Genomic DNA, 21,916 nt, shown 5'->3' on the forward strand with positions numbered 1-21,916 from the left:
AAAGTCGCCTAACGACTCTTAAGAGCGTCTAGTGGCTGTCTGGTACTGGTAGACAGCCGCTAGACGTGGAGTTAACCCTCTAATGTAATTATTGCATTTATTATTATTACATTTCAAATTCACTTTGAATTCTAACTTTATTGAATAACCATGTCTAATTCTATTTATAATGTATTTATTGCATTACCTACTTGCAGCCAGAGGAGGGCGCCCCTGCTGAGCTGGTGGCTGTGCTGTAAGTTTCTGGTCAGTCTCTGCCCTGTCTGTGGATCACAGTTTCCTGAATCTGGGGCAGATCTGCTGACATCATAGTTCTTGCCCCCTCCCCACTCTGTTCCTGCTCTGAGCTGCTCACATTGGCTCCAACTCTCTGCGCAGTAAAGGGGGTCCCAGGACCCATCACTGCCCCTCCCCCCCGCTGGGAACTTTACAGATCTCGGATACTTTGTTTGCAGTTACTGTAGCTGTAGTGGAATTCACAGATTTCCTGTCCCAGGACTGAGCTGTCACCTACTGCTGCACCCCTGATCTGTCTGCAGGATTCCTGGGGTACCCTGATCTGTCTGCAGGATTACTGGGGTACCCTGATCTGAGTGCAGAATTACTGGGGTACCCTGATCTGTCTGAAGGATTACTGGGGTACACTGATCTGCCTGCATGGTCACCCCACTCTGTGCAGTATTTCTGAGGACCCCTGATCTGTGCAGGAATAATTGGATCTTTGTGAATGTGTCCCCCACTCTGTGCAGGATTAGTGGGGGATCCTTATGTAACTGCATGAGCACCCCACTGTGGTCAGGAATTCGAGGGACCCTGATCTGTGCAGGATTACTAGGAAACCCTGATTTTTCTGCATGAGGACCCCAATGTGTGCAGGATTACTGGGACACTGATTTGTCTGCATGAGGACCCCACTGTGGCAAGGATTACTGGGACACCCCGATTTGTCTGCATGAGGACCCCACTGTGTGCAGGTTTACTGGGGGACCTCCATCTCTCTGCATGGTCACACAACTGTGTGCCGTTTACTGGGACACCCTGATCTCTGGTGATCACCCCAACTTTATGAAGGATTGCTGGGGCCCCTGATATTCCCTCTGTGTATTGGATTATTGGGGTACACTGTGTGCAGGATTACTGGGATACACAGATCCCTGACTGTATGAAGATGGTTACTGGGGGATCCTGATCTCTCCACTTGGTGCTGGATTACTGGGGACCCTCATCTCCCCTATTATAGGATTACAGGGGAGCCAGATCCCCCCACCTCGTGCAGGATTATTGGGGCCCAGATCCCACACTTTGTGGAGGATTATTGGGGGCCCTGATCTCCAAGCAGGAAGTCAGGGTGAGTAGCTTGTCTCCTTCCCGATATCCAATTAACAGCCCCCCTTCCGACCCCTTTTATTAGAGTGATCATTACACATTGTGTCTCTTGGGTAATGCAGTAAAAGAGTCCAATCATTAGACTGATAATTGCAGACTCAGACTACAGGTTGGCAAAGCTTCATGGGAGTTGTAGTCCTGTAACAGCTGATCTTCCTATGTAACACTGCCAGCCTCCCTTTTGTACCTACCCCCTTGAGTGCAACAGGGTAGGTACACCAGCTGGGCATCAGGTTCATATACTCTACTATGGTAGGAATTCTATCAGCCTGCCAGGCTGGCACTGAAAGGGTTAACAGCTATATATGAGAGGTCTGACCTGTTCTGGAAAGAGAGAGAGGGATTACAGCTGGCAAAGGACACTATTTACTAAGATTGTATCCCAATTCTCTCATCACATCCATTACTATCATAGGTTTAACCCCTCCAGTGAATGGTGAGTCTGGATAGACATCACTTCTTCCTGCAGACAGACTAAGGCATGGAAAGTGCTATCCTTCAGTCTGTAGAATTCATATTCTGCTGGATCTCTTTTGCAGCATGTGAATACTCTATACTAAAGGGGAGAACTTTTCATGTACTGCTTTTATGTACTGCTTTTATTGGCAGTGATTGGTGTCCAGGAAAACATGGCAACTTGGCAAAGTATTTGCAGTCATGGTCGGTTACTGTAATGTATCTTGCAGGGTTGTTTACTAATGGAGAATTTCTGTTTTAAGGTGAAAGTGTCCAAATTGAAAGCTGACAGAGAATGTTCCACTTCTGCTATTTAGAAATGTAAAATGCAGGCAAAACAGCTGATCTGAAATCAGTTACAATCATAAAACGGCTATTTTAACCTCAAATTTGCAATTCTATTTTTTAATTTTCCAGTTTGGCGTTTAGCGACTTGGAAATTGAGAATTCATGCTAAAATTACTAAAATAGAAAATGTTCCAAAATTAACTATGTTGATAATTTAAAATTCTGATTTAAAGAAGAACCGTAACTTCACGGGATTTTCAATATTCTGTCTACCTATCTCTTATATTTGGAAAATATGTTAATTGTGGCGTTTGGTCAATTAAACTAAATGTAATCTTTGCTATCATAAATGTTACACTTTAATGCCATTGCATTTAGTTGCTGTTAGAGGAGAAACCAAGCTATCCTGTTTCTCTTTGTCATTTGCATTGTATGCCATGGCTGTGCCAGGTACTGACGTGGATTGTGATGTCACTTGCTACATTTTTAATATACATTTTTAGAAAAAAATGAAAGCATCACATAAAAAAAAAGGGTTAACAAGTTATAGATGATTGTGGGTCCATTTTTCATTGGTGTGACTGTCAAAGAGACACTGAGCATCATAAATGCTACAGTCCATTGTAGTGGTTCTAGTAGGCTACTTGCTCCATACCATGGCCCGCTGGGTTGGTAATGCAGAAATTAAGAGTTTTGTTTTAAAAATGTAAATTTCGGGCAAGTTTGTAGAGCATTGATTGGCTGAGAGCAACCCAGCTGACGCATTTAGCCAATGAATACTGCTAAAATTAAGTTGAAATTACCATTACATATTAGACAAAATAAATTCAGCAGTAGCAATATGGCGAGCGAGGGAGGCTGTAGGTGCTTCGGGTACTCTTAGTTGGTGTCAGACAGTTTGTAAATGGTTTGACACAGGATTATGGGAAGGTGCAAGGGGCTTACTTCCACCATAACCAATCTATTGTGAGTCCCTTTACATTTATAACAAATCACAGTTTAGTGAAGGAACCTCCTTTTTTTTTTTAAGTATTATAATGTTATATGTTTTGTTGCTTTGGCAACAGATCGGTTTATTTAAAAGTTTTTTTTCCTAAGAAATAAGATATAGTTATTCCCCAGAAATACCACCACCCCCCAAACACGATTGCTTTTGGAAGAAAAACTCCACAAAGTAAAGGAAATCCTGACTGATTTCTGCCACAGTTGTGCTTATATTCGGGTTGATTCGCAGTGTTTTGTGAAATACTTATGATACAGCGTGTTCCAGGCCTCAGCGGAGTTGGTGTTCCACAGATAATGTCTTACTATTAACCCTTAAAGAGCCAGAGAAGAAGACGTGTTTTCTGCATAAATAATTTGAGGCAATAAGTGGTCATTATATTGGGTGAATATATTACAGGGCTATTCACTAAATGCAGAGTAAATCCAAAACCTTGTGTTATTAGTCTGGATCCCACATTACTAAAATGAGCTATGAGTGGGGACCCAACTTGTACCAAATAATAGTATGCATCATTTAAAACATATCTGTCACTTTATATTCTTTATGAAATCCTGATTAAGGCTGTTTTGGGATTTTACTAAAATCCCAACAAAATCCAAAGTTATCCTAAGACAAAGTAGGGACTACGGTGTCTTATGGTAAAGTTTGTAAAGTTTTGTCCAATTCCAGTAGCCATCTTGAATGATAGCTGTGTGCTTCAAGCCTTTTCTGTGGATTATCTTGCAGGATCCTCCATAGACCTCTGTGTTTTAATCTTGCGCATGCATGAGGGTAATGTGAAGAGTCAGGGCCCGAAGGGATCTGCAGCCTAAACATTGCAGCGTTCGCAAGGGATGGCAAGAGGAAAGAAAGCCTCCTTCCCCTGCACCTATCATCCAAAAAGATCCCCACCGGATCTGTCCGTTTCTGGGTCTTTGCAAAATAACAGGAATAGGTTGTTGTTATATAATTAATAATATAGCATTCATGTTGGTTTATTTGCTAAATATCACATTTCAAAGCAATCATACATTCTATTCTAACTTCGAAACAAAGGCCGAGTTTAAAGAGACACCGGTACACTTAGCACCTCCTGTGTATCTCTTCCCACAAATACAAAATGTGTTAGACGAAATACCATCCACATCGGGCCCCAAATGTGGAGAAAATCATGTCATATGTGTCAATTCACAGCTTCTTGGGAGAAGTGAGACAATAAGGGAATTAAAACAATTATCAGTCAAACACACTCATTCTGACAATAAAATAGCTATTTCAGCATAATTGGAGAAACTACACGTACACCTTGTAAAGTATTGTACCTTATAACCGCACTGGTTTAAAAATCCATACTTCTGCTATCAATCCACCCAAAACCGCGTTTGTCCTCCATATTATACTAAGTTCTATTTTGTATTCCGTACAGATTGACTGGAGGCTATGTCCAACAAGGGATTATTTTATGGAAGATACCCTATATCATTTCTTAAAGGAACACTATAGGGCCAGGAACACAAACAGGTATTCCTGAAAAAAACATTCTCTAGCCCCCCTGGCCCCTCCCTTGTCCCCCTAAATATAGAAAGTCTTTCCTTTATTCGAGTCTGCTGCTGCTGGCTCTGCCCCGATCTGTCTACTTGGATGATTTCAGCAAGTCACAATGCTTTCCCATAGGAAAGCATTGGATTGGCTGAGATTGTCAAGGAGGCGGAGGGGGGGGGGGGGGGGGGAGCAGAACCAAACTCCACCCTGGCCAATCAGCATCTCCTCATAGATGCATTGAATCAATGCATCTCTATGAGGAAAGTTCAGTGTCTCCATGCTGAGGGTGGAGACACTGAATAGCAGTGCTGCAGTGTCCTGCACTGCCCCAGGAAGCTCCTCTAGTAGCCATTTGATGAGTGGCCAGTGGAGGTATCACTAGGCTGTAATGTAAACATTTTCTCAGAAAAAACAGTGTATACAGCAAAAAGCCTGCAGGGACTCACCAGAACAAATACAATAAGCTGTAGTTGTTCTGTTGACTATAGTGTCCTTTTAATATTTCCCTCATTCTAACATGTATCTTTCATGATTTTCTCCTCTATCCCCTAAAACAAGACTATAAATTTAGTCCTGGTGAGTCCCTCCGAGGCAGGCAGGCAGGCAGGCAGCCAGTTGTACGTTGTGTAGGCTGACGGCGAGGGTGCATGTGTGTGCCTGTCTGTCAGCATGTGTGTTTGTCTGTCAATGTATATGTGCATCTTTGTGTCAGTGTATGTGTGAGCTTGTGCTTAGGTGACCAGCCCCACCTCCGATCACGTGGGAATGGTGTTTATACTCACCTTTCCCCCGCCAACAGCTGGGCCCAAATCTATGGCTGAGATAATCACGATTGATGATCTCTGCCAATCCAACTGAGAAGCTACTGTGCGTGCACTGCATAACGCTGCCAGTCAGCATATCCTCATAGAGCATATCTATGGGGAACATTCAGCGCCTCCATGCAGAGTGTTGAGGTGTTGAATGTAGGTGCTGCCTACTGTGCAGCCCTGGGATAGAAAGCACTTTAGTGGCTGTCTGAGTTACTGCCACTAGAGGTATCACTAGGCAGCAGTGTAAGCACTGCTTTTTCTCTGAAAAGTAATTGTTTACATTGAAAAGCCTGGAGGGACACGCTATAGACCCAGAACCATTACATTAAGCTGTAGTGCTCATGGTGACTCTAGTGTCTCTTTAAGAATTGAATTTTTGTTGTTGAAAATAATGCTTTGTAAGATTAAAAAACCTGGCTCCTAACTTTTTTAGCTGGCTCCTAGATTCAAAGAAAAAATTTCAAGCCGTGTACTAACAGATAACATTTTATAGTATACCTTAGTTGACTGTTTACACTAAGTTTGCAATCTGCCATAGATCCCCTCGCTGATATGAGATGTATGTCAGAATGTTGAAGGCATACATTTAAAGGGACTCCCAGCCTATCACTACTCAATAATCTATATTATAGACCAGGCCTTGACAAATTTGCTTGGAATCTAGGAGCCAGCTAAAAAAGTTAGGAGCCAGTTTTTTTTTGTTTATGTTTTTTAAGAATGTTTCATATTCAATGACAAAAATACATATCTTAAAGGGACACTATAGTCACCAGAACCACTACAGCTTAATATAGTCTATCCTGTCCCTGTCGGTAGAGCAATGTAAACGCTGCCTTTTCAGAGAGCCTTGTAACACTTCTACTGACAGTCACTCAGATGGCCACTAGAGGTGCTTCCTAGTGCAGGGCTGCACAGTATTCCGCACTGACGTTCAGTGTCTCCACGCTCTGCATGGAGGTGCTGAATGTTCCCCATAGATGCATGGATTCAAAGCATATCTATGAGGAGATACTGATTGGCGCTGAACGGCGTTTTGTTAGGCGTTAGCGATAGCCTCCCAATGTTTTCCTACGGGGGAAGCATTGGCTTGGCTGAGATCGGCAATATTGATGAACTCAGCCATTGGATCCAGCCATGTCAAGACTGGCACGGCGTGGGAAAAAAGGTCAGTGAAAAAAACCCTTTCCAATGCCATCAGAGAGGGGCCAGAAACCTAAAAACGCTCACTCACTGACAGACACATTTCTTCACACACTCACATATATTTGTTTTTTATTCTATTTTCTGTCCACCTTTGTTAGAGCTGGAGTGGATCATTTTCCTGGGGTTTAGTGTAATCTTGTTTAATCTTCAAGCCCTTGCTCTGCTCCCTCACGCGCTGCATAGTAATGCAGGGGCTGGAGTGACATCATATCTCGGCTCTCGGTATCACAGCAGGCCGCGCAAGGGAGCAGACTAAGAACTGCAGGGAGATTTCTGCCCCCAGGCTCCATGCTCTGCCAGCAGGATGCCTCCACGTTCCCTATGCCATGCCATGTGAGTATACCTTTATAGTAATAATGACCCCTACAGGCTATTTATATAAACTATTTCATGTGGCAGATGGCTAGCAAGCGACGGACAGCAGACCATAATTAACCTTTACGCCGCATGGTTGTTTTTTTTTTAACTGTTTGCCCTATGGCTGCTAGCCCAATGGACAAACGTTCCTCAAATAATCAATTCACTTGAAAAAAAGGAAAATAATGTTAATTTTGCTAACGTGCACCCTACTGAATTTTGTTAAAGCTGGCTCTTTGTAAACCTTTGTATAGGATTCAGATGTGAAAGCGGCGATTGTAATCCAGCACCTAATGCACCCATACAACTGCTTCATATCAGGCCAGACAGACGGAATTCCATCCGTATCTGGGTTTAGTAATACTACGAATTCCCAGTGCGGTAGGAATGTTGTCATTTTCACCGAATTTTATTCATCCAGTTAAAATCTGGTGTTAATAACCTCGTAAGTCTGTACGTCTGTCCCCCAGCTGTCATTCATAGCTGGAATTCTATTTTTTCAGACAGCCTGTGTTCATTCTGTCAAAGATCGGTATGCGGCATTTATACGCTGCCCATCCTACATCGTAGGATTCTCTCTCTCCTCCCTGAAATTTCCATACGGCTCAGTTCACTAAACTGTGAACCAGTCTGTGAACCACTGTTAGCAGACGCATATAACTTATATCAGCTTATTGAGCAGTTAACCCTGTGTGATGACTACCTCTGCTCTTAAAGGACCACTCTAGGCACCCAGACCACTTCAGCTTAATGAAGTGGTCTGGGTGCCAGGTCCCTCTAGGATTAACCCTTTTTTTAAATAAACATAGCAGTTTCAGAGAAACTGCTATGTTTATACTGAGGGTTAATCCAGCCTCCAAAACCTCTAGTGGCTGTCTCATTGACAGCTGCTAGAGGCGCTTGCGTGCTTCTCACTGTGAAAATCACAGTGAGAGCACGCAAGCGTCCATAGGAAAGCATTGTAAATGCTTTCCTATGCGTCCGGCTGAATGCGAGCACGGCTCCTGCTGCGCATGCGCATTCAGCCGATGACGTTGCAAGGAAGAAGGAGAGGAGGGGGAAAGCTCCCCGCCCGGCGCTGGAGAAAGAGGTACGTTTAACCCCTTCCTCCCCCCAGAGCCCGGCGGGAGTGGGTCCCTGAGGGTGGGGGCACCCTCAGGGCACTCTAGTGCCAGGAAACCGAGTATGTTTTCCTGGCACTAGAGTGGTCCTTTAAGGGTTAAACTCCTTATACATAAACCCCTTCTGGACAGACCTCACAGGGCAGCATGAGTGGCCCCTGATTGGCAAAACATCATCCAGGTGAGGTCACCAGAAGGTGAGTATATATGAGTACATATTTTTTGCATTATATATATATATATATATATATATATATATTTTTTTTTTTACATCAGCTGATGTGACGTTAACATTTTTATCACACATTTTGTTTTTTCAATTTCAGAAAGTAAATGTACAAAAAAAAAATCACACAGTGCTCAAGATACCTCTAAATAAGAGATAAAGAGGTTTTGTTCTAAGTATCTTGCCAACAAAAGTCGCTAATTATCAAATTGGAGTGAATACAAAAAAATGCACAATTTCGTCAAAATGAGATGATTTTGAAAAATTCTGCAGCTTAGCTATAGTCTCCGATTTGCACTTTGTCGTGAATTTTCTTTTTTACTACAAATTTAGTGTTTAACGAACACAATTTAAAGGGATCTATTTTAGTAAACCGTGACTTGCAATGTATTGAAACCTGAACTGACACCAAAAAAGTGGATTTAAAAAAATTGTCCAACAACTCTGCTCTAGTTACGATTACACAATTTTAGCTAGAATTTCGCAAGAAGGTTACTTTACCATCACTTTATGAATGAACTTTCACATAGGCAGCCTATAATACATGGGGCTCTGTGGAATTGGTTGCTTTTATGTGATTCTTCAAAGTTGAGTAACATCGGATTAGGTCATTCAAATAACTCAATACAAGGAAAGCAGAACTTGACATGTTTCGAACCTGGATCTGACTCTTAATCATTGGCTCTATGTAGGCGTGGAATGAAGCATGTGTCATTGTGCCTTGCCTTGGAGGGAGGGAGGTATATCAAGGTTTCTAAATGTTTGTCAAAAAGAAAAATAGATATTTGACATTTTATTTTTCTGCGAGTATTCTGCACCGCTCTCTGCGATACAAGTAATGTACGAGAACTCCAAAAAAAAAAAAAGGATAGTTTTCTGGTGGAAAAATTATGTTGATGTTAATAAATGGGATACCTTAACCCCTTAAACAAAAAGTGACCCAAATTAAAAAAATATGGAGAATTCGCAAAATTCTGTGGGACAAGGGTATGTTCCTGGTCTAGGAGGAGGAGCCTTCCAGTTGTGGACACTTTGTGTTCCAGTGTACCAGCTTTCTGATCTGGGTTTTCATTTTTTACTTTACTTTTTTTTTTTCTGTATATTTTTTCACACATTATCTATTTAATGCATTAGATAATTGGGGTCAATTACTATTTATTGTTTGCCTTGTATAATAATAAAAAAATCACATATATAATTATGTAATTTATTGGTTAGCTTGCATTGCATTAAGGGATACCGCACTCGGCATTGTGGGAGCTCACATAATGCTTCTGCACAGACATATCTGTCTACAAGGAATAAAATGTAATAATAACTATATATACCCTCATTTTTCAGCAATTAGGCCAGCGGGGCATCATGGGAAATGTATTTAGGGGACTATGGCTAGTAAAGTATATTTAGGTGACTTGTTGTTCTCTTTAAACAAGCCCGTTTTTCCATTCCCCATTAGTAATGTGTAATGTGGTGTGTCTGCATCCCGTGTGCACAGTACAAATACTTCCACAAAATACAGTCACAGACTGCGTCACATAGTAACCCTTTTACTTCAAAAATGGACAGAAAATACCATCTGTTCATCATTTTTCGAAAAAAGCGTTATCGCTATTGCTACGACTGTGCAAGATACGCACATTAAAGGAACACTTTAGTCACCTAAATTACTTTGGCTAAATAAAGTTTTAGTTTTACACAGTTTTAGTGTATAGATCATTCCCCTGCAATTTCACTGCTCAATTCACTGTCATTTATGAGTTAAATCACTTTGTTTCTGTTTATGCAGCCCTAGCCACACCTCCCCTGGCTATGATTGACAGAGCCTGCATGAAAAAAAAAAACTGGTTTCACTTTCAAACAGATGTAATTTACCTTAAATAATTGTATCTCAATCTCTAAATTGAACTTTAATCACATACAGGAGGCTCTTGCAGGGTCTAGCAAGCTATTAACATAGCAGGGGATAAGAAAATCTTAATTAAACAGAACTTGCAATAAATAAAGCCTAAATAGGGCTCTCTTTACAGGAAGTGTTTATGGAAGGCTGTGCAAGTCACATGCAGGGAGGTGTGACTAGGGTTTATAAACAAAGGGATTTAACTCCTAAATGGCTGAGGATTGAGCAGTGAGGCTGCAGGGGCATGTTCTATACACCAAAACTGCTTCATTAAGCTAAAGTTGTCCCTTTAACTTATTTTCTTCTGTGTACTTGTGTGAAGTACATTTTGCACTTTTCACGAAAAAGAACACGTATGTTAGTGATATGCGCTATAATTGTAGATTATGCTAGCTTTAGTAATATAATCGTAATTTTATTATTGTCAGAGGCGAATATTTTGCTTAAGACTTTCTTTACTTAAGCTCCACAGCATCATAACTTTGACATAGTAACAGGATAAACCAATCAGAAAAAAGGAACACAGATAATAAAAGTCCCTTCCCCAATCAGCTCTTCCTCTTTCTGGCTGCGACACGAATCAAACAGGAACTGATGAACGAACTGGAATGAAGTCTCAGAAGAGTCCAAGATTAACAGGAACCGTCTTGAATCTCAGCACTGGAAGGTCTTTTAAACCGAAACGAAAGAAGAGAGTCGAAAGGAGGGATTCATCGGAGAATTGGACTCCTAAATGCAGAGTTTAACTAGCTATAGTTACTAACTGAACAAAAAACCAGACATGCTATAAGAGAACTGCAAGCGTACTCACCCCACTGTCCAGAAGTCTTACCTGATGAAGCAAAGAAAAGGGACAGGGAAAAGAAAGGGTGGGAAATATTCGCCTCCCGCCATTAATAAAATTAAGATACACTAAAGCTAGCAAAATCTAAAATTTTATAACATGACAGGAGGCTTCATATTTTGCTGTTTTAACGCACAGCCGGACGGAAGTAGAAATTGTGGAAAGTCTCCTCCCGGGACCAATCCGTGGATTTGGGGATATCGTGTAGAGAAGCACCTGCCATAAATGCACCTGAGGCCACCGCCCCCCTGACCGAATGCGCCCCAAAGGAAGCTTCGACCCCCGCTAAGGAGAGTAACTATCTGATCCAACATGCCAGGGTGGTGGTTGAGACTGGGGCATGGAGGCGAACGTATGAGACCAATAGTTGACCAGAGGGAGAGGAACGGAGGGAAGCGGTAACAGCTGAGTAACGAGAGAGGGTAGATGCCACGCATAATTTCGTGAAATTGGAAAAATACGGATAGAAAGCCGAGAAGAAATCGGATTCCGTACGTCGGGAAATGGAGAAGGTAACCTCTCCCCTTTCCAATTTGCGCACCTTGGGGGAATTTGAGTCATCAGATTCTTCTGCAGAGCGTAGTGGCTTGGGGGAAGGTTTGTCCTTAGGATCCGAGGGAAGGACCCGTGCTAGGGCCTTTTCAATAGAAGCAGCCACTGCTGCGTTAATAAGCGCCCGGAGATTCTGGTCTTGAGCGGAATCCATAACGTTAGCCAGTTCACCTGAGGGGCAGAATAGGCGAGTATTAGAAACAGGGACCAGTGTGCAAAATCATATATTTAATAAATTTAGTCACATATATATAACTGGGGCTGACCCAGTAGAAAAATCCTCCGAGTGTATATATACCCAGTAGGGAGGTAATGGGGCACAGACAAAGCGGGCCAATCAGATAGCTGTACCAGGGACAGCGAAACCATGCAGTGACCAATATAAATATACCTGATAGGGTGGTCATAAATAAATATAGGGGTTTCACCCCTTACAATATCACTTGGATGTAGAAGTGGCTTAGTGTAGTTATAACAATATGAGGGCTTACCCCAGTATAGGTATTGTGGCAGAAGTACCCACTCTGCTATAGTGAAGGGTCCAATAAGAGGGGCTCACCCTCTAAACCCTGTAGAGTAATGCTGGTAAATAATAATAAATATTAATCCTGTGATACAGACGGTAAAGTAAGGGTGGCAGCAGTGCGTGAGACAGCTGCAGGAACCTTCAATACATATACGAAAAAAACTCTATGGAGTTAGGATGATATACTAACTATCAAAAGCAGACTGATTCATAGCAATGTGTGCAAGCTAGTTTAATGACCCAATGTACTAATCACTTATACTTTAATTAAAACCTTAATCCTCCCAGAGCAAACAACAATCATTGAGACAGATGACCTTGCCTAAGGTAAGGCTAGGTGCATCACATAGCACCCAGCGATTTGCGGGAGACGGCCACAAGCAGGGCACAAACTAGGGGATCAGTGCGCACTAGAAAGCCTGCACGGATCGCAGACTCCAAAATATGGCCACCGCGATCTCTCACAGGCGTGCGGGATCCAAGATGGCTGCCAGGATTTAGCACTAGTGCGCGGGATCTCAGATGGCCGCCACAAGGTAGAAGGAAAAATCGGGGAGGAAAAAAGCCAGCTGCGATTCTGGACAAATGAAAGCAACACAAAATAAACAATAAGAAACAAAACAAAATTATGAAAATTACCCTGAGAGAAACCAGAGCAAAAAATGTAAAGTAAGGGAGGAAAAAATATAAAGGAAAAGTAGAAGTATTAGAAAAACAGTATGTACCTCAGAAAACAGATATATAATAAGGGAAACCATAAGAAATGACAGAATAAAAAGAAATATCAGAAAAAACCCAAGATAAAATACAGTAATCCCCACAAAGTGTGAGACAGTGGCATCCTGACCTGTACTGGTGAGGAGCAGCAAAGAAAGAGGAAGAGCTAAATGGGAGAGTGACTTTTATTACCTGTGTTCTTTTTTTCTGATTGGTTTATCCTGTTACTATGTGAAAGTTATGCTGCTGGGGAGCTTAACCCCTTAAGGACACATGACATGTGTGACATGTCATGATTCCCTTTAATTCCAGAAGTTTGGTCCTTAAGGGGTTAAGTAAAGAAAGTCTTAAGCAAAATATGCATGTATCTATCTATCTGCTTTTTTTTTTTTAAAACAAAAAAGCCTGTTACAGTACATCCAAAACACCAATTATATCCAATTTATATTAATTTAAATAATTAAGTTAATAAAATAATGATAGTCAGAAAGGGAAAAAAAAAGAAAATTGAATGAATACATTTTTTTTTTTTACAAAAATGCAAAAAAAAAAAGAAAGACTTGCTGCGGCCATAATTACGTGTCTGTCTTTTTTTCTATCCCATTGGTCTTTCAAAGGGTAGCAGCTTTAAACTAAATCTCCCCTGTGTTTTTAAGTATGTTATGCAAATATTTCAATATAAATTTCCAAACAAATAAATTTGAAATAACCTTTGATGTTCCTTCATTTACTGCTTGTGCAGTAAGATCTCATCAAACCAGGAAGTGGCTCAGCCAATCCAATTGCTCCCTTTATGGAATGGTAGTGAAACCTTATATATACGGGGTAGCTGGGACGTCCGCTATTACTATCCACTGTAGGTTTCATTCATGAAAAAGAATGAAGTTATGTGTGCAGGGTGATATAAACGGGATGCTATAGCGTCATTCGTGGACTTCATGAATTAACTTATTCGTGAGTTATACAGCTTTAAGTAAAACGAAAAACCTGCTAGCTGAACTGCAACACTTAAAAACTCCCTATACACAGTGGTGAAGGGACAATCGGACTGGATGTTTGGTGCCAATTTCTTTATTTTATCATTTAAAAAAAAAAATTAAAAAATTGTTAAACACCCAGGCAGCATGTCAGTAGTATGTGCAGGGCCGGATTAACATAGGGGCTGATGGAGCTGCAGGTTGCCAGGTAGTTCTCATGTATTTCTTATGGTTGCCAGGTATTTCTCAGAAGTATTTCTCAGGTATTTGAGGCTGCCTAGCCGGTGCCGTAATATTGCAGTAATAAACAGAGTATAAACAGAGATTATTCTGCAATACCAGCACTGGCCAGTAGGGGTAGCTGTTGGTGTGGAGAGAGGCAGGGATAAGAAGTTACAGCATCTCCCTCCCTGCCTCTCTCTACTCACTGATCGAGAGGCCAGACAGCAGCTCCAAGCCTGCGAGACATGGGGACGGTGAGAAACTTGGGGACGCTGAGACATTGGGACACTGGGAGACATGTGGACCCTGAGACACTAGGGACACAGTGGCCCCATGTCTCTCAGTGTCCCCATGTCTCCCAGCCAGTGTCCCTAGTGTCTCCCAATGTTCCTGGTGTCTCTCAGTGTCCCCATGTCTCCCATTGTCTCTGTGTCCTAGTGTCTGTGTCCCTAGTCTCTCAGTGTCCCCTAGTCTCTCAATGTCCCCATGTATCTCAGTGTCCCCATGTCTCTCCCAGTGTCTCAGTGTCCCAATGTCTCTAAGTGTCCCCTAGTGTCCTAGTGACATTGGGACACTGGGAGACATGGGGACACAGACTCTAAGGGATACTGGGGGACATAGGGAGAGATAAACACACTGGACGACTTTGAGACCTGGGAGACATGGGGCACTCCCAGTGTCCCCATGTCTCCCAGCGAGTGTCCCTAGTATCTCAGTATCCCCATGTCTCCCAGTGTCCCTGGTGTCTCTCAATGTCCATAGTGTGCCATTGTCCCTAGTGTCTCAGTGTTTCCTAGTCTCCCAGTGTCTCAGTGTCCCAATGTCTCCCAGTGTCCCCATGTCTCCTAGTGTCTCAGTGTCTCCTAGTATGAAATATAAAATCTCAGGCACTCACTGTGATAGATTTAAGCAGGTTTATTGGACACTGCAACGTTTTGACCTGTATCAAGTCTCCAGTGTCCTCTATGTCTCACAGTGCCCCCAAGTGTCTCATTGTCCCCTAGTATAAAAGAATCTCAGGCACTCACTGTGATAGATTTAAGCAGGTTTATTGAACACTGCAACGTTTTGACCTGTACTCAGGTCTTTATCAAGTCTCCAGTGTCCCCTATATATCACAGTGTCCCCTATGTATCACATTGTATCAGTGCACCATGTCTCCCAGTGTCCCCTCATGTCTCAAAGTCACCCAGTGTCCCCATGTCTTCCAGTGTCCCTATGTATCCCAGTGTCCCCAGGTCTCTCAATGTCCCCTAGTGTCCTAGTGACATGGGGACACTGGGATACATGGGGACACAGACACTAAGGGATTGGGAGACATGGGGACACAGAAATGCCCCATTTTTGTGTATGTTCGTCCCTTTCGGCACTTCTGGTTATGTGATTTGTGTCAGTGGCCCACCCTTTTACCCCATCCATAGACTTCCTGAGTTACTGGACACTGCTGTTAGGGGGTATGGGTTTACTTGAAAGCGTGAGATTAGCATAGGGTATGTGTGTTCTCATAGCTGCATCCTACGAGTTTCCCTCCAGCACCATCTCCACCAGATACATGACGCTAAGGAGGTAGGAGTGTTTTAGTGTTTTTGGTCAATAAGATTTTGAAATTAGGCCTATCATAATTGTCAGCACCAGGCCCACTAGGCTCTTAATCTGGCCCTGAGTATGTGTGTGTGTGTCTGGAGATTTGTGCATGTTCCGTTAGCTTACTAAAATATAAAAATAGTTTTTATTGTTTAAATTACATTATTTGCCTGGCTGTTCCTGACACAGCCAAGGCATACCATGCAAATTAATTAAAAACCCATGGTGCTGTGCATTCAGACACTATGGAAAGAATGTTATATGTTTTACACCTACCTAGCTATACTTGCCCTGCGCACCCCAAAAAGTACTTCGGTAGCATTTGCTGAGGTGAAGGAATGAGGGGCTGTCACTATCAGGGAGTTTCCAGACTGTTTCTTTTTAACAGTGACATAAATCCTGTCGGCATCCTGGCAGCCCAATCAATGTTTTATTTACACTCATTATTTTATCATCACTTTTCCACCACCACTACATTGCCCAATCCTCTGCAACTTCCGGTGGGAAAAAAAATGCTAAATTAAGGGTTTTTTTTGTTTAAAAAAAAAAAAATTCTATTTAAAAAGTTGTTTATACAGGGAGTGCAGAATTATTAGGCAAATGAGTATTTTGACCACATCATCCTCTTTATGCATGTTGTCTTACTCCAAGCTGTATAGGCTCGAAAGCCTACTACCAATTAAGCATATTAGGTGATGTGCATCTCTGTAATGAGGAGGGGTGTGGTCTAATGACATCAACACCCTATATCAGGTGTGCATAATTATTAGGCAACTTCCTTTCCTTTGGCAAAATGGGTCAAAAGAAGGACTTGACAGGCTCAGAAAAGTCAAAAATAGTGAGATATCTTGCAGAGGGATGCAGCACTCTTAAAATTGCAAAGCTTTTGAAGCGTGATCATCGAACAATCAAGCGTTTCATTCAAAATAGTCAACAGGGTCGCAAGAAGCGTGTGGAGAAACCAAGGTGCAAAATAACTGCCCATGAACTGAGAAAAGTCAAGCGTGCAGCTGCCAAGATGCCACTTGCCACCAGTTTGGCCATATTTCAGAGCTGCAACATCACTGGAGTGCCCAAAAGCACAAGGTGCGCAATACTCAGAGACATGGCCAAGGTATGAAAGCCTGAAAGACGACCACCACTAAACAAGACACACAAGCTGAAACGTCAAGACTGGGCCAAGAAATATCTCAAGACTGATTTTTCTAAGGTTTTATGGACTGATGAAATGAGAGTGAGTCTTGATGGGCCAGATGGATGGGCCCGTGGCTGGATTGGTAAAGGGCAGAGAGCTCCAGTCCGACTCAGACGCCAGCAAGGTGGAGGTGGAGTACTGGTTTGGGCTGGTATCATCAAAGATGAGCTTGTGGGGCCTTTTCGGTTTGAGGATGGAGTCAAGCTCAACTCCCAGTCCTACTTCCAGTTTCTGGAAGACACCTTCTTCAAGCAGTGGTACAGGAAGTAGTCTGCATCCTTCAAGAAAAACATGATTTTCATGCAGGAAAATGCTCCATCACACGCGTCCAGGTCTCTCAATGTACTCCACAGCGTGGCTGGCAAGAAAGGGTATAAAAGAAGAAAATCTAATGACATGGCCTCCTTGTTCACCTGATCTGAACCCCATTGAGAACCTGTGGTCCATCATCAAATGTGAGATTTACAAGGAGGGAAAACAGTACACCTCTCTGAACAGTGTCTGGGAGGCTGTGGTTGCTGCTGCACGCAATGTTGATGGTGAACAGATCAAAACACTGACAGAATCCATGGATGGCAGGCTTTTGAGTGTCCTTGCAAAGAAAGGTGGCTATATTGGTCACTGTTTTTTTTTGTTTTGTTTTTGAATGTCAGAAATGTATATTTGTGAATGTTGAGATGTTATATTGGTTTCACTGGTAAAAATAAATAATTGAAATGGGTATATATTTGTTTTTTGTTAAGTTGCCTAATAATTATGCACAGTAATAGTCACCTGCACACACAGATATCCCCCTAAAATAGCTATAACTAAAAACAAACTAAAAGCCTGCTCAGCTCAAGAAATGCTTTAAGAATATGGTTAGGGAAAAGTGAAAAGAGAGAAGAAAAATAAACAAAAAGAGAAACATAACACTTAAATTAAGCCTTGGTCATGTATCACGGGTCACTCGGGTAGTGGTGTCACTGGTAAATGTCTGTCAGTGTGAGGTCAAGCCTATCCCGTTCTTGGGGCCCGTATCTCCGTTCATCCGATCCCTGTAGGTAGCAAGGCCGATGGAGACTGCTTCCAGGCTTCCCAGGGAGGCAGCGTGCGGGTGTTCCATGTGGGTTTTTGCACAGAGGTATGTCGCTTTTTCGGATCAGTCCCTGTAGGTTCTGCCTCCCCCTCCTTGCTCTTTCTGTGTGCGGCGTCGAACGTGGAAAGATGGTGACCTCCATGGGCCGACATTCTTGTGCGCCATGCAGCTTACTGGGACTACCTCTGGGTCATGATGCTCCTGCCAAGGGAGTCCGGATCTCCATGGTCGAGGTGGGTAGCAGCGTCCGTGTTGCTGGGTCTGTCGGAGGAGCGTTGCCTGTCGCTGTGACTTCTTGCGTTTTCTCGCTTTGTTAGCCTTGCGGGGGGGGCGGTTATGCATATGCATGCCGCTTCGTGTAGTAGGATGACCCGTGGGACCCGCTTGGCTGTTAGCAGGCGTATGGAGTGACTCTCTGGGTTGTTCTCCTTCACGAGATTCATTTGGTGTTGCTTCAATAAGAGCCTCCAATTTGGCCCAGAAATCAGCAAAGGTCGCATCTATGCGCTCCAGCACATACTCAGCCGCCCCTCCTCGTGTCTCCATGGGCTGATTCAGGTCCGGCTGGTGGAGCAGAGGCCTGTCCGCCATCTTAGGTGAGTCAGCCGTGAGCAGGCGTCGTGGTAAGATAGCTGTGTAAGGTCGACAGAGGTGCCAGCCAGTGGATACCGGGATAACCCCCGCCGGTCCAGAGGGGGGGGGGAGAAGATAGCTTTGTGCACCGGGATCACACAGCATATGAAGTAGCTCGGAGAGCGGCCGTCTCTCCAGAGCTCAGGCTTGTGTAGGCCGCTGGCCACTATCAGGGCGTACCGGGTTCGGACAGGCTCACAACGAGTATCCTCCTGTGCACCGAAGACCCCTTGGCAACATGAGTGCTTATTGCGGTCTCTTTGATGGGTGGCCCGGGTGTAAATCTCGCTTTATTGGGGCCAGATGCAGGAGCTCTAGCAGAGCACGTCTGGCTTCCTTGGCAGTCAGGCTCCGCCCCTCGATATTAATGAGTTTTTTGGGTTCATTGAGAACATGGTTGTTGTTCAATAATAAAATGAATCCTCAAAAATACAACTTGCCTAATAATTCTGCACTCCCTGTATGTACGATTAACTTTATTTTTATACAGTGGAAACTGTTACCTGTTTTATATTATTGTCAGAGTGATGTTGTGATATTTATTTAAGACTATACCTGTCCTGTTTTCTCATATTGACAGACAGACCCATTTGGCAGGCTTACATAATGTCTGCATTTCAAAGTGAATTTTAGGTTCAGTTGCGGAAGTCAATCAAGGGGTGAGATATTGCAGATCACCATAGAATATTTTGGCTCTTCATAACTAGTAATACTGTTAATTATTATGTTAATAATGTTAATAAATGAAAAATGTTCTGCGTTCCCACATACTGCCGCTAATCGTGCCCACTCGGACAGACTGGGTACATTGGTTGGATGGCATTGCAAATCCAACCATATCTGTATAGATATACATTACATGGCATTGGCAATCTTACTAAAATACTAAAAACTGTTCCAAATCACACGTCATTTATGTGCTTTACATTTTGTGTAGAAGAGAGCTAGCTGAGCAATTTAAAAATAGAATAGAAAGAACCCGTCAATTTCCACATTAATTATTTAAAGTGGTGTCACCTCCCTCCTCGAACAATTGGCAGATTGTTTGCTTTAATTTACACTCCTGCTCGACAAATCGCAAAGTATCAACAGTGTTTACTTAAAGGGATGCTCCCAATTCTTTGTTTAGAACATTATATTGGTAATGCAAAAACAATATATTAAAAATAATATACAATGTAATATACAAACATCTTAACGATTCTTCATTTAATGAAATGAATGCTCCCAGTTTAAAGACATCACTGTAAAGACTTTCAGCTTGTACGCGTAATTTGTTTTGTACAGAAGTTCAAAGCAAAACAGAATTTCGTGGTCTCTTGAGCTTAGACTGTCGCTTTATATACGCTCGTTAAACATTTTTGCAACCGTGCCTCTTTAATCAGATATTTATTTTTGCATCTATACACCAAGATGACTTTTTGAACGTGTTATTATTTCCAACACTTGTTGTGGAAGGTTTTAGGTCATATATAAATCAGGCCTTTCCTGTGGAGGTAAATAAAATCTGCTGGCAGACTGTTCAAGATCCTTGTTTTTTGGAAACGGGAAACGCCGAGGGTCTAAATTAACACATATTTTGCCCAACCAAGCTGTTTTTGTCGACCTGTTTTTATTTAGGAAACTGTTTTTTATAGGGAAAAGGGAAACTTGCAGTGACTTGGCACAAACACCGGACACATTTGCACAAATTGTTTTCCTTTCATTTTATTTACTTCTATATTCGTATAATGTACCAAAAATTAATTCCCTGGCAATAGCTTAGTCAGCAAGTTCAAAAAAGAAAAACAGACTGCTAACCTAGTGAGAAAGTTCAGTGGATAGGGCTCCTGTCTGAGTCACAGGTTCCATTCCCTGCAAGATAAGCTCAGGCTTTAACAAAATGAACAAGGCTTCGATTTAATATTTTTGTTTAATCTTTTCAAATTATTTGATATTTTTGGATACACTTTTGAAATGATTTTGTCAAAATATTAAATTATAAAATATGTGTGTGTGTGTATATATATATAGCAATAAATATTAAAGAAAATAATAATTTTTAATTTTTAAAAAATAATAAATACAAGTTTATCCAAAATGTTAAATTATTCATAAGGGTTTCCCAAAAATATTAAAATGTACTTTTACTGCCTAAAGGGACACTTTAACCACCATCACAACTTTGTATGATTGAAAATATTAAGGTGCATACAACATCCTGATCCTGATCGCAGTTCTGATAGTGGTTTAGAACTGCAGCTATTTGTCATTTAGCCGAAATGCTGTATTCTGGACTTTTTGCATCAGTTTTGCCCAACTTGTGCATGCGGCATTCATAGGCTGCTATCCCAACTGTGGCTAACAGAGCCTCGCCACGGGCTCCTGCCTCAGGACTATGGACCCTGTAATATACCTTGCCCAATGCACTTTAAAATGCTCTGTTAATGTGATTTATGTACTTTTGTACTCCAGAAAGAGAGACTGGCAGTTCCCTGGAACTGTTTTGGGCATAGGACCATGTGCACGGTCGGTCAAAATTATGACTTCCATGGAAATCCCGAACCCCTGAACCGATCTGGATAATTTTTGTGTTGGTCCCCCAGATCGGGGCTATCAGGGGATGTGACTTTTGTGGGGTTTTCATGTGTTTTGAGGGTGTTGTTAAAATGTATGTTGTGCCTGGAGATAATGGAGTTTAGTTCAGTTCCTGACTCCATTATCTCTCATACATAGGGGAGTGTCCTGGACCTGAAAGTTAATGTAATTATGTGTATGTTTTACTGTTGTCTCCTCTCAGGTCCAGTGGGGAATGCCCCTGTAATATGTATCCGGAGACCCAGGGCAGGCGCGTCCATAAGGCGGCACAGGCGGCCGCCTAAGGGCGCACCGGCTCGGGGGGCGTAAAATTCCAGTGACTGGCAGGAGGGAAGTGCTCCCTCCTGCCAGGTCACCTTCTGGATCCCCGGCGCGGCGTGCGGCTGAATTGGATTCCGAGGCGGCGAGGGAGCTCTGATCTCTCTGACCTGCTCCCTCGCAGGCTGTTTACTGATGCTGCTGGAGCCGGACTATGACGTCATATTCCGGCTCCCGCGGCATCAGAAAACCGCCTGCGAGGGAGCAGATCAGAGAGATCAGAGCTCCCTCGCCGCCTCGGAATCCAATTCAGCCGCACGCCTCCCAGCAGCCCCACTGGACCGCCAATGAGAGACCCACGCCAGCTCTCCAGGTAGGGAGGCTGGGTGGGAAATTTAAATTAAATTTATATTATTAATTACTGTGTGTGTATGTGTGTGTGTGCATGTGAGTGTGTCTGTCAGTGTGTGTGTGAGTATG

General features: G+C 42.6%; 1 protein-coding gene across 3 annotated transcripts in view; it reads left to right on the forward strand.

Annotated features, from left to right (window-relative positions):
* The first annotated feature begins 305 nt into the window (after positions 1-305).
* The window catches only part of LOC134609190 (mitogen-activated protein kinase kinase kinase 3-like), a 123,608-nt gene continuing 101,997 nt past the window's right edge, over positions 306-21,916 (forward strand). For 2 of the 3 annotated variants that reach the window (XM_063452725.1, XM_063452726.1), the window contains exon 1: positions 306-1,348. The gene's annotated coding sequence lies outside the window, so the exon portion shown is untranslated. Of the gene's footprint in view, positions 1,357-21,916 lie in introns of all 3 variants that reach the window. The other variant, XM_063452727.1, reaches the window with a different exon arrangement.

This window comes from Pelobates fuscus, chromosome 4 (assembly GCF_036172605.1).
Source record: "Pelobates fuscus isolate aPelFus1 chromosome 4, aPelFus1.pri, whole genome shotgun sequence".
NCBI classification, from domain to species: Eukaryota; Metazoa; Chordata; class Amphibia; order Anura; family Pelobatidae; genus Pelobates; species Pelobates fuscus.